Genomic DNA, 13323 nt, shown 5'->3' on the forward strand with positions numbered 1-13323 from the left:
CTGCCTTGGAGTCAATACTGTATATTGGCTCCAAGGCAGAAGAGTGGTAAGGACTAGGCAATGGAGGTTAAGTGACTTGCCAAGGGTTACACAGCTGGGAAGTATCTGAGGCCAGATTTGAACCTAGGACTTCCTGTCTCTAGGCCTGGCTCTCGATCCACTTAGCTACCCAGCTGCCCCCTAGAAGAAAAGATTTAAGATGAAGGTTGTTGCCCATAGAACAGACATTCGGAGGACACCAAAGAAGGGCTGGGTAGAGTTAGGTTAAAACTTTAGGGTAAGTGGGTTGAAGAATATAAGAATGAGAATTCAAGTAATAGGAGGTATAGAATGGGGTTTGGAAAATAATCTATAGGAGTTCTTAGTCAGTGGAATAGGAAGGGTATGACCAAGTGTGAGAATGTTCATCTTTGAGTGGAGGGCACCACTCCTCTACCGTCAAAGGACAGGCACAGCAGATGAAGTCAAAGGAAACATTGCTATTCTTTGTAACAGAGGTTTTCCACATCTAAGCTGGGTTACTGAACTTGTAGTAGGAGATGAAAGATGTCTTGTGGGAGATGCTGCTTTCAAGCAGATGGAAAATGCTTAGCAGTCTTCCCTCACAGGACATGCTGAGCCCAGCAGGAGATGGAAGGCTCAAGACACTAGCATGCACATGGTCTGAAGGCTTCTCACTTTTTGCCTTACAGTCCTTTATCCCACACAATCTTTAATTCAGTGGCATTGGCCCCTTTCTTGTTCCTGGAACAAGACATTCTAGTCACCAACTCCAAGCATTTTCACTGGATGAAATATATGGAATGTTTTTTCTCCTCATTTCTGTTTCCAAGTCCCAGCTGAAATCTCCCCGGCTACAAGAAGCCTTTCCCAAGCCCTCTGAATTCTAGTACCTTCCATCCATTGATTATTTCCAATTTATCCTGTATTTTGTTTTTTATACAGCAATTTGAATGTTGCCTTCCCCAATACATTGTGAGCTTCTCAAGAAGAAGGCCTTTCCTTTATCTATCCTTAGTACTTAGCACAGTGACTTATGCTCACCCCAAATCCTAAATTTGTGGTGGCAAAAAGTGTTTACTGACTATTGTTTTTTATATAAGAAATATATATGGTTAATTTGCTAAAAACCTTCAACTTAATCTGGAGAATGAAGCCATATGTCATCATATATAATCTAGCTCAATAGTGTCAAACTCAAAAAGAATTAGCCCTGCTGGCCACCAATTAACATTATCTTTGTTATATTTATTACTTACTTTCTTAAACATTTCCCAATTACAATTTAATCAGAACATCTGTGTTCTAGTCATATATTCTATCATCAACATTCAAGTTTTCTAAAAAGCTCATTCAATTATGTCCAATGGACACAAGTCTTATCTTTATCATAAGAATCCTATTCTGAAGAAATTTCTTATATTCTTTGTCAAGTTTGAATTTTGTGGTATTAAAAAAACTTTACTCTGTAGATATCCACTGACCAATAGGCAGCCAGATTAACATGTTGAAAAAAATTTTAAGCATAGGAACGAATAGAGTATTCCCTAACATGTTACACAGTATCTATCTAAAACCAAGAGCTAGCATTATTTGTAATGGAAAAATGTGAAGAATGTTGAAAAACTATCCATTATCATCACTATTATTTTATATAGTTCAAACAATGCCAGTCATAGTTATAAGAAAAATAAATTGACAGAATGTGCATAAACAAATAAGAAACTAAAAGATTATTACCTTTTAAATAAAATATCTTACTTAGAGAACTCTTAAAATTCAACTAAAATTCAAACAGCAGAATATTCAATAAAAATTATATTTATTATTATCCAATAAAATTATTAACTTTTCACTATATTACTAGAAAGACCTAGCACATAGAAATTTTAAAAAAGAAATTCCTTTCAAAATAAGTATAGAAAGCATAAAGTATCCTGGAGCCCAGCTAATAAGACACAAAAAGAAATTATATAAATACAACTGAAAATTACTCTTTCCAGAGAAAAAAACTAAATAGAGAATAAATTGCTCAATCTTAGGCCATGCCAATATTTTTTAAATGGCAATACTGCTGAAATTAATTTATAGATCAGTGCCAGCCCAATCAACCTGCCAGAAGGGTTATTTAATAGAACAAAGGAGGTTGGGATTCATCTGGAGGAACAAAAGGTCATGTAACTCAAGAAAAATGACGGAAAAAAGTAGCAAGGAAGGGGGGAAAGCCGTAGCAAATTTCTAACTTTGCCACAAAATAGTACTCTTTAAAACTCTTTGATACTGGTTAAACAATGGAGCTCTCAATCAATATAAAAGATGGAGTATAAAAATATTAGAAGAAATCTAACATAGTAGCCTTGGGTTTGAGAAAGTGTACAATTTTAATAACACAAAATTGAAAAGTTCCTGCACATACCAAATCAATGTAGTTAGGATCAAAAAGGAGCTAAGATGAATACCTGAGCACAAGGCCAAACAGTGCCTGGATGCCAGTGAATACTTAAGTCTAAGCCTGGATTTATATTGTTGCAAGAAAATTATTTAGACAAAAATTAACTATTATATATGGATGCTAGCAATAGTTTATGTTATTTTCCTCTACAAAGCATTTCATCAAAATAACTGCTTTAAATAGCTCCTTCAGGGAAACTTATGAACAAAAGTCTCAAAAGTAATTGAAAAACTTTAAAAGCTTTTCCCTCAATATCTTTTGGATCAAAATACTGATTTCTTAATAGCACTATAATCAGAGTTAAAACTAAGACTCAGTCAATTAAGACCTGATGAGAAATCAACCCAAAAGTAAATAAAGATTGCAACTGCAGAAACTTAGTACTAGGCAAGAGTCAAAAACATTAGGTTGTTAGTTACTAATCTAAGCATATGACCTTGGCCATTTTATCTATCTGGGCACGAGTCTACTTATTTAGAAAATAGGAATGGTGGAGAAGAAAAATCTGAACTTGAAATTAAGGTCCATGATAGCTCTAAAATTCTATTATTGGTAAAAGTCATATCAGTGAATGTTGAGTTTCTGTTGATTCAGAATGAGCAAATTAAAAAGTATGATAATTGAGCTTTCATATGAGCCAACTAGTAAAAGAACTAAGCCAGATCAGAAAATACCTGAAAAAGGACAACTTTCAATCATTACAAATATAATGAGTTTAAAATATAAAATTTAAGTCAATAATTTCCATTTTTATAACACATAAAATCTTTGGATTTTCATTTCACCAAGACCCAAAATGAAGTGAACTTTTAAAAGGTCTATTTTTCCTTGGCTGCCATATTATCGAAGGAACTTTCCACCATCTGGGTTGGAAATATTCTAGGATATACTTTAATCTCATGTGAAGAAAAAAAGACAGTCATTGTGACCTTGTACTGCTGCCTGGTAAGGCAGAATGGAACACTTGGATAAAGACAAAAGCTTTCATGAAACTGGTGTTAGTGTTGGCTAAAAAATTATTCAACTACTTTGGAGAAAAAAAATATCCTCCTTTGACATGCCACTGGACTAGAGACCCAATGGAACTCTAAATTAAATAAAAATACTACTTAATTTCAAAGATTATAGCTAAATTTTAGAGAGAATGTTATGCCAACATGGACGTATAAAGTAAATACAAAATGAAATTAACTTTATTAAAATTTTTCAAAAGATCAGTGATTTTCTTAGTATGACTGCTTCCTCCAACAGAGGGAGGAAGGGAAGGAGGGAAGGAGGGAAGGAGGGAAGGAGGGAAGGAGGGAAGGAGGGAAGGAAGGAAGGAAGGAAGGAAGGAAGGAAGGAAGGAAGGAAGGAAGGAAGGAAGGAAGGAAGGAAGGAAGGAAGGAAGGAAGGAAGGAAGGAAGGAAGGAAGGAAGGAAGGAAGGAAGGAAGGAAGGAAGGAAGGAAGGAAGGAAGGAAGGAAGGAAGGAAGGAAGGAAGGAAGGAAGGAAGGAAGGAAGGAAGGAAGGAAGGAAGGGAGGAAGGGAGGAAGGGAGGGAGGGAGGGAGGGAGGGAGGGGAGGGAGGGGAGGGAGGGGAGGGAGGGAGAGTCAACAAGACTTAAATAAACTTTTATTATGTGCCAGGCCTGTGATAAAGGCTGGGAATACAAAGAAAGGCAAAAAAGACTTTATACACTATCTTATACATGCCATAGTACCATTAAGGAGTTCACATTCTAATGGTAGAGACAAAAAATAAAAATGCAGAGACGCCAACACACATAGTACAAAAAGAAGGTAATCTCAGGAAGGTACTACTCCATGGAGGAGTAAAGTCTCCTTAAGGAGGTGGTATTTGAGCTGGATCTTGAAGAAAAGCACAAAACAAAAGTGAGAGTAAAGTGCATTACCAACATAAAGGACAGCCAGTAGACTGGAGATAGCATGTAATATTCAAAGAACAACAGATAAGCCAATATATGTGGATCATAAGAGACATGGAATGAAGATGTAGCAAGATTGGAAAAGTAGGAAGGGATCAGGTTATTAATATCTTTAAATACCAAACAGGGTTTTTCTATGTGATCCTGAAAGTAACAAGAAATCCATTAGAGTTTATTGAGCAGGGGAGATGACATAATCAGGACTATACTTTAGGAAAATCATCCTGGCAGTTACATGAGAGGACAGATTGGAGTATCGAGCCACAAGAGGCAGGAAGACCAATTGGAAAGATACTTCAATAGTCCAACTGACAGATGATGACAGGATAAATGAAGGTGGGAGCTGAGTGAGTAGAAAGAAGTCACACATAATAGATATTATGATGGCATAAACAACACAAAGTTGAGTTTGCGACTAGGTGACAAGGTAGATGATGATACTCCCAACAATAAGGGAAGAATTAAGAAATGGTGAGTTTTAAGGAAAAGATCATGAAATCATTGTTTACAAGTTGAGTTTGAGTTGCCAATGTAATATCTAATCCAAGATTATATGAATCCTGTCTGAAAGGTCACATAGGAGTAAAGTGATTAGGACTGAATAAAGAGGTCTGGGAAACCATCTTCATAGAGATGACAACTTAAAACATGAAAGAGATAAGATCAGCAAGTGAGACAGGATTGAAAAAAAAAAAGAGGACCTATGAAAGAGACCTGGGGAACATCCAAACTGTGGTGGATTAATATCCTGCAAAAGAAACAGTCAAGTGGATAGGAATACCACCAGAGTTCAGTGTCATGAATATACAGAAAATAAAAGGAATCTAGGAGAATGAGATGATCAATAATATCAAATGCTGCAGAAACATAAAAAAGGATGAAGACTGAGAAAAGATCATTAAACTTGGCAAATAAGAGATCACTGGGAATTTTGGATAGAGTAGATTTGAATGATAATAGTCAAAAAGCAGCTTACAGAAGGGTTAGGAGTGACACTAAAAGAAGCAAAGGCAGACAGTAGTAGTAGTAGTAGTAGCAGCAGCAGCAGCAGGAGCAGGAACAGGAACAGGAACAGGAACAGGAACAGGAACAGGAACAGGAACAGGAACAGGAGCAGGAGCAGGAGCAGGAGCAGGAGCAGGAGCAGGAGCAGGAGCAACAGCTGCTGCCACCTTCTAATGTAGACAGTTTTTTTTGAGGTCATTAGATAAGAAGGGGAGAGAAGATAGTGTCAAATAAAGTAAGGATTTTTTAGGGATTAGGAAAACATGCATGTCCTTGAAGGCAGCAGGAAGAAGTTAGCAAATAGGGAGGAATTGAACACTAGGAAGGATGAAAATGAGAGTGGGGCAATCTGCTAGAAAAAAACAAACAATGAAATGAGATCAAAGTTAGAGTAAAGGGACTGGCTTTAACAAGAAAAGAATACCTCTCAGGTATTCTAAGACAGGAATCAAGATGTTTGGGAAGATGCCTGAGAGATGTGAGATGAGGAAAAAGGGAATTTAGAAAAGGAAATTTAATAAACACTCAAATACTTGACAAAGATGGTCTTTCTAAAATATCCTTTACATATATATAGTCTCACAATGTTCCCAAAGAAGACCAGACAAATCAAGTAAATGTTTCTTATTTCTAAGAGACAAAATAATATAATTAAAAGAAAATAATGTTAGCTGCCAAGTGTATCAGTTCAGTCATCAAGTCGTCTTGTCTCTACTGTACAATAAAAGAATTAAATGAAAAGGGACAAAGAGTAAATGTATATACCTTACAATATTCCTTAGTTTGAAGTTGTGTGGTGTGGTATGGAAGAGATGTGGTCAAAAAGACTTGGACTTGAAGTAAGAAACCCTTCTTCTAGGACCAGTTCTATATCTAACTAGCTACATAAAAGATTTTAAGTATAAGACTCAAATTCTCTGGCCTTCAATTTTGTCATATGTAAAAAGCAAAAGAAGCATTAGATGACCTCCAAATTTCCTTTGCAGTCACAACATTATAGGAGTTTCCAATCTTTCAAGTTATGATCCCATGATTACAATTCTATTATCTGTACAAATACAAATAATGAATTAAAAAAGTACAGTTTCTTGAAAGAAATTGAAGACAAAACCTTTAAAAGGTCATGACCCAAATGGAAAAAAAAAAAGACCATGACCAATTAATCAACATTTTTAGTTGATAATGACAATTAGCATATATGAGTATGAATAGGATAAGAAAAATATTAAATTTTAAACTTTCCTATTTTGCAAGGAAAAATAACTTATATTTATAAATGACAATGTATACATGCTGGGCTGTATTTGCCTATATTAAGACATAAGAATCTAATTTTATTAGATTTCAAGTTGAAACAGTATACCTATTTAAAATGAGTAAAATTGGATTTAATTGCTAGGAACTCTCCAGTTAGACAAAATTATTTGAGTTCCTTTCCAGATCTTATATTTTGTCCCTTTAAACAATCTTCAATTTTTTCAAAGTTTTAGATAATTGGGTTAAAGTGGTAACTTTTGCCAAGTTCTACTGCTGCTACAAACTTAGGCATCCCCATCCCCAAAACACCATACAAGATATTGCCTATCCTAGAAATCAGTCAGAGAAGTAACATTCAGCAGCTTGGCACAACAGACTTCTGGCCTACCTCCTGGCAAAGGAATATTCAATTTTGTTTTCTTAAATTCAAAGGAAAGAGGTGTAATTTTGAGGCAGATAAAACAGCTCTGCCAAGTATTACTTATATGAACCTGGGAAAAGCTAACGATTTGAGGTTCATTTTCCTCATATGAAAAATATGAGGGTTGAACTAGATGTTAACAAATGTTCCTTCCGGCTTCTAGATCTAAAATTCTATGATGTATGATTTTTATTTAGTACTAATTCAAAATCCAGGTAACTGTTACCTATAAACTCTAGGATACTACCCTTTCTTCCTTAAATATAAAGTTCAGAATCTTTTCTCTTGAACTCATGCCCTCTATGAGGGCACTTCAACATGCATACTGCAGCTCCCTCAAATATCCTCACTTCCTAATTCCTCACCTTTTTCATTGTCCATAATCAATACCTCCACCCTACCTCAAATACACAGAAGATGGTCATACTTACCATCATTCATAAATGCATTACTTCCATGTTCATGAATTCTGAAATGGTCATAACCTATTACATTTCTACTTCTTCCTCTGCCTTTTAATACCAAACCTTGATTTTTATCCACACCATGACCCAGTTCCTCTCCCAGGCCATCACTCCTGTACTCTCTTCTCCTCTCCTTCTTCTCCCAACTTGCCTATGGTAAACTAGCTGCTCTTTATATTATCCTCTTCTTAAATCCCTGGGCCTCTTATCATATTGCCAATTGTATTCCATCAAGTCTCAGTCTTGGATCATTCCCAACATTCATTGCCTTACTTCTTATGCACATGCTAATGAACAAAGGTGTAAAAAATCATGAACATCTACTGAATGCATCTACTACAAATTTATTATAAAACCTAAAAAGGCAAGACAATCTTTTTATACATTCTGTCATTATCTAACTTTCCCACTAACTACAGCATCTCATGCAAAACTTTTTATTCCTCCTCAAACCTCTCATGACTCCCCTTTCCTGCATCTTCTCAGTTGAGAACCTTGCCTTATATTTTATATTATTTTCCTAAATACATGTAATAACAATTGTACACATATGTTTCTGAAATTATAAGATCCATATTTTTTCCTCTCTCCTTCACTCCTCCATCTTGGATGATGTGATCTAGGTTATCGATGTATGATTATGTAAAACATACTTCCATATTGCTCACTGTTGTAAGAGAATACTGATATAAAAACAAAACCCAAAATAAAACCATTAATAAACTAATGTGGAAAATACCATGCTTTGATCTGCATCTGACTCCAACAGTTCTTTTGCTAAAGGTGGATAGCATTCTTTGTCATACACCCTTCAGAACTGTCCTGATCATTGTATTATTGAGAGTAGCTAAGTCTTCCACAGTTAATTATCATACAATATTGATGCTACTATGCACAATGTTCTTCTCGTTCTGCTTATTTCTCTCTATATCAGTTCATGTAGATCTTTTCCAGTGTTTCTGAAGTCATCCTGCTTATCATTTTTTATAGCACAACATATACCTCAATTTGTTCAGCCACTCCCCAATTGATGGATATCCCCTTAATTTCCAATTCTTTGCTACCACAAAAAGAGCTGCTATAAATATTTTTGTAAAAGTAGGTCTTTCCTTGTTTGTTTTTTTTAAGGGATACAGACCCAGCAGTGGTATTACTGGATCAAAGGGTATGCAGGGTTTATCAAAGGGTAAGAACAGCCCTTTGAGCAGAGTTCCAAATTGCCTTCCAGAATGGTTAGATCAATTACAATTCCACCAACAATGCATTATTGTCCCAATTTTGCCACAGACTCTCTAACATTTATCATTGTTTTCTACTGTCATATTGATCAATGTAATAAATGTGAGGTGGTACTTCAGAGTTGTTTTAATTTGCATTTCTACAATTAAGAATGATTTAGAACATTTTTTCATGATTCTTGATAGCTTTGATTTCTTCGTCTGAAAACTGCTTGTTCATATCTTTTGACTATTTGTCAATTAGGGAATGACTTGTATTCTCATAAATTTCACTTCATTTTCTATAAATTTTAGAAATTAGGCCTTTATTAGAGAATTTGTTATAAAAATGTTTCCCAATTTGTAGTTTTCCTTCTAATCTTGGTTACATTGGTTTTGTTTGTACAAAAGCATTAGAATTTAAATTAATATAATCAAAATAATTCATTTTACATCATGTAATGTTCTCTATTTCTTTGGCCATAAATTCTTCGCCTCTCCATAGGTCTGCCAGTTATGTTCCCCTAATTTAGTTATGGTATCACTCTTTATATATAAATCATATATTCATTTTGACATTATCTTTGTATAGGGTTTGAGATATTGGTCTACATCTTCCATACTGTTTTCCATTTTTCCCAGCAGTTTCTCTTCTCTCATATTTTGCTGGGAAAAAAAAATGAAGTCATTCATTATGGGCTCCCTTCTCTTCTCCCCTCTCCTTTTCTCATATCACCACATGATTTCTACCATTACTTCCACCTTCACTTTTTTTTTCCACTTTCACTCATCTCACCTGATGAGGTGGTCCTTTTCTTTGTCAAAAGACACAAGCACAAATGAGCCCATTCCATCCCATATTCACTTCCCTAGGGTCCACCAACATATCCACATTTCATCCATTCCCAAGAAACCTTCACTTGATCCATACATCCTTATTAACATCTTGTATCTCTCCTGTCTTTTGCAGCTAAATTCCTTGAAAAGATTGTCTAAGGTAAGTGTCTCTACTTTCTCTCCTCTGGTTGTCTTCTTATTTCTCTATGATCTGACTTCCAACCTCGTTATATGATTGAAATTGCTCTTTCTCCATCTTGACCTGCCACCTTTTTCTTAAACCTTTACTTTCTGTCAAGGCTGAAGAGTAGACAAGAAATGTCTGAAGCCATATTTGAACCCAGGACACCACCACCCCCAGGCCTGGTTCTTTATTCACTGAGTTACCTACCTGCCCTCTTCCCTTCTGTAGTTTTTGGCACTGTCAATTATCATTTCCTCCCTTCCATCTCTTCCATTAGATCTTCATCTATGTCATTTCCATTACCCATGGACATCCCATAGGGCTCAGTCCTGAGCCTACTTCTTTTGTGCCTCTACTATGTGTAATTAGGATCTGCACCCTAAAACAACAACTCCCAGCACCCCATTGTTAGGTGCTGACATAGGGAGGATATAAATTTTGTGTAGCTCCGTCTCTCCCTCTCTCAGCTTCCTGTAATCAGAGCACTAGCCAATGATTCTTTTTGAAAAGGCAAGGAGTGTTTGATCACGTGGTCTTATTTTGTTAGATAATTACCTTTTTTTTCCTCTACTTCAAGTGATTATTAATATATTATATAACACTTGGTGTATTGGACATTAATTTAAATCCTGCAACTATTTCATTTGATCATCTCATTAGCTCCCATAGATTCAATTATTATCTCTATCTTGATGATTCACCAGTTTACTAATAATAATAATAATAATAATAATAACTGTCAATTAATCTTTGTGCTCATATCTATCAAGGAATTTTGCTAACACCTTAACTAATCAAGGAAGACACTTCATTGTAGTAAAGTATATTAAAACAATACTAATACTAATAATAAACATTTCTATAGCGTTTATTATATACCACACACTGTGCTAAGAGCCTTACAATTATTAACTCACTTGATCCTCACAACAAATCAAGGACATAGGTGCTATTGTTCTCCTCATTTTACAAATGAGGAAACTGAGACAAAGAGAAGTTAAGTAACTTGCCCAATTTAATCTAGCTAGTATCTAAGGCTAGATTGTAACTTGAGTTTTCCTGACTACAGATCCAGTATTTTAACCACTATATCACCTATCTGTCCCTATCCCTCCCTATTGCTGATGTCCTGTCTCACATCTCTAACTAGTTAGAGATCTCAAATTGCATCCTATAAATGTCTTAAATTTCAATATATCTAAAACTTAACTCATTATTTTTCCCTTTCAATATTTCTCCTCCTTCAAAACTACCTATTACTGTCAAAAGCACCATCCTCCTCTCAGGCTCTTAGGCTCACAACCTAGATATCATCAACTCCTATCTCTCATCATCTAAAGACAAGGTGTTACCAAGACCTGTCTTGAGTAATTTTCTCAAATACACACCTTCTTTCCTCTATCACCACCCTGATGAAGACCTTCATCATCTCCTGCTGGAACAATTCTAATATCTTGCTGGTGGATATCCCTGCCTCAAGTCTTTCTCCACTCTGGTCTATCCTCCATTCACCCACCAAAGTGATTTTCTTAAAGCACAGGTCTGACCACATCACCCCTCTACTCAAACCCAAGGCCTCCCATTACCTCCACGATTGAATATAAAATCCTCTGTTGTCATAAAATCTTTCATAATCTAGCCATCTCTTACCTTTCCAATGTTCTTATAACGTTACACTTTTCCCAGCCCAACTCTCAACATATATATACACTTAGATCCTGGGACACTGGTCTCCTGGTTATTCCTCAAACAGGACAATCCATCTCCTGTCTCTGAGCATTTACACTGTCTCATCTCAATACCCAGAATGCTCTCCCTCCTCACCCCTGCTTCTTGGCTTCCATAAGTATCACCTAAAATCTCATCTTCAAAAGGAAGCCTTTCCTAGTCCCTCTAATTATAGTGCTTTCCCTCTGTTAGTTCCTTCCTATTTATCCTGTATATAACTTGTTCACACAGAGTTATCTACATGCTGTCTCCCCCATTAAATTATAAGCTTATAAAAAGCAAGACCTTCTTTTGCCTTTCTTTTACTTTCAGTACTTAGCACAGTGCCTGACACATAATACTTTCTTAATAAAATTTTAGCATGATTTATATGCTATAGGTTATATGCATCAAACACCCCCCCCAAAGTCAGATAAGTCAAAATGAATAACATACTTGTTGCAATATCAATCATTATTAGTGGATCAAGAGCAACACAAATAATTTCCTAAGAAATAACTCATTACATGGGAAAACATTCAGAAACAAATGAACATCATGAATAAAAATCAGTTCAAATTTTATGAAGTGTCTAATGTTTAGCATGCATTACATATAGTCAAAATAATTACTATGCTAAATGCATATACTTAGATAAAAATAAAATTTACTATAAATTAGTTGCAAATATATAAAACTTTAATAATTCAGTTCCTCTATCTTATGACACATGAATTTTTAAGTGACAGACAGTTATAATTGATTAATGTATGCATTTGCCTCTATCTTTGTACTTGAAAGGCCTACAATGTCCGATTCCAAGCTATATCCAGACTATCACATTTATCCTAGAAACTGTGGCAAGCATAAAATTAATGCTGGGAGTCTATACAATACAAAACGGATTCATCTACATACAAGCCATATTTTCTCCCACTTCAGCTATACATCTTTCTCGAAGTTGAATCTAACTGGAGATTTATTAATTATCAATATATAGTTAGGTAAAAGGCATTGCTAATGATGGGTATATGCCAAAATCTTCATTACCTTCCAATACCTTGGGGAATTCATGTACAAACTGTTTATGACTCTTAAGGTTCCTGATTCTACCTCAAACTTAGAGCTAACACTACAAATCAGCAATGAACAGATTTCAGATTTCTCCACATAAAACATCTTAAGCCATAAACATAAGCTGAAACCACTTCCCTAATAGACTAATTAATACTTCACATTTTGTAATAATTAAACATGTATAACTGAATCACTATAGATAAAATATCCTAACTCTACTTGAGGAGTTGACTGCTTAAAGGAAGACTACAATTAATATTTCCAAAAGTAAAAAATGCATATGCTTTTAAATCTAGATACACATATGGAGCTACAAAGCTTTTAGTCAGCACTGTGAAAAAATGAAGTAGAGAACTTGGGTAAAATTTTCAGATAAAAGTAATTAATTTCTTTAGATATTAAAAAAAAATTATTTTAATCATGCTTTAAGAAAAAAGCATCCCGGATTTCCGGTCAAGATGGCGGCTTAGTAAAAGCTAAAGTTCACATGTCCTGAAACCCTCCCTTACCGATCTCAAACCGAATGCTCCTAGGGCACCGAAATTCAAAACGATCAACAGCATAGACCCTGGGAGTCCTCCTCCTGGACCTGGACCTGGGCCAAAAGGTATGGACCCCCGCAAAAGCCAGAACCCGAGACCACTCGGACCTAAGGGGTAGGCAGAAGGAAGGTCCTAGGACCCATCCCCCCCAACCCAGAGCGCCGAGTCCGAGTCCGAGGCAGCAGAGGCAACCTCAGAGCCCCATGGTCTGCTATTCTGAAGGCCACATCCTGA

The 13323-nt window shown here is 35.7% G+C and overlaps 1 protein-coding gene across 14 annotated transcripts in view; it reads right to left on the reverse strand.

Moving 5' to 3' along the window:
• DYM (dymeclin) overlaps positions 1-13323 on the reverse strand; it is a 617255-nt gene that overhangs the window by 444197 nt on the left and 159735 nt on the right. The window lies entirely within an intron of this gene.

This window comes from Monodelphis domestica, chromosome 3, assembly GCF_027887165.1.
Source record: "Monodelphis domestica isolate mMonDom1 chromosome 3, mMonDom1.pri, whole genome shotgun sequence".
NCBI classification, from domain to species: domain Eukaryota; kingdom Metazoa; phylum Chordata; class Mammalia; order Didelphimorphia; family Didelphidae; genus Monodelphis; species Monodelphis domestica.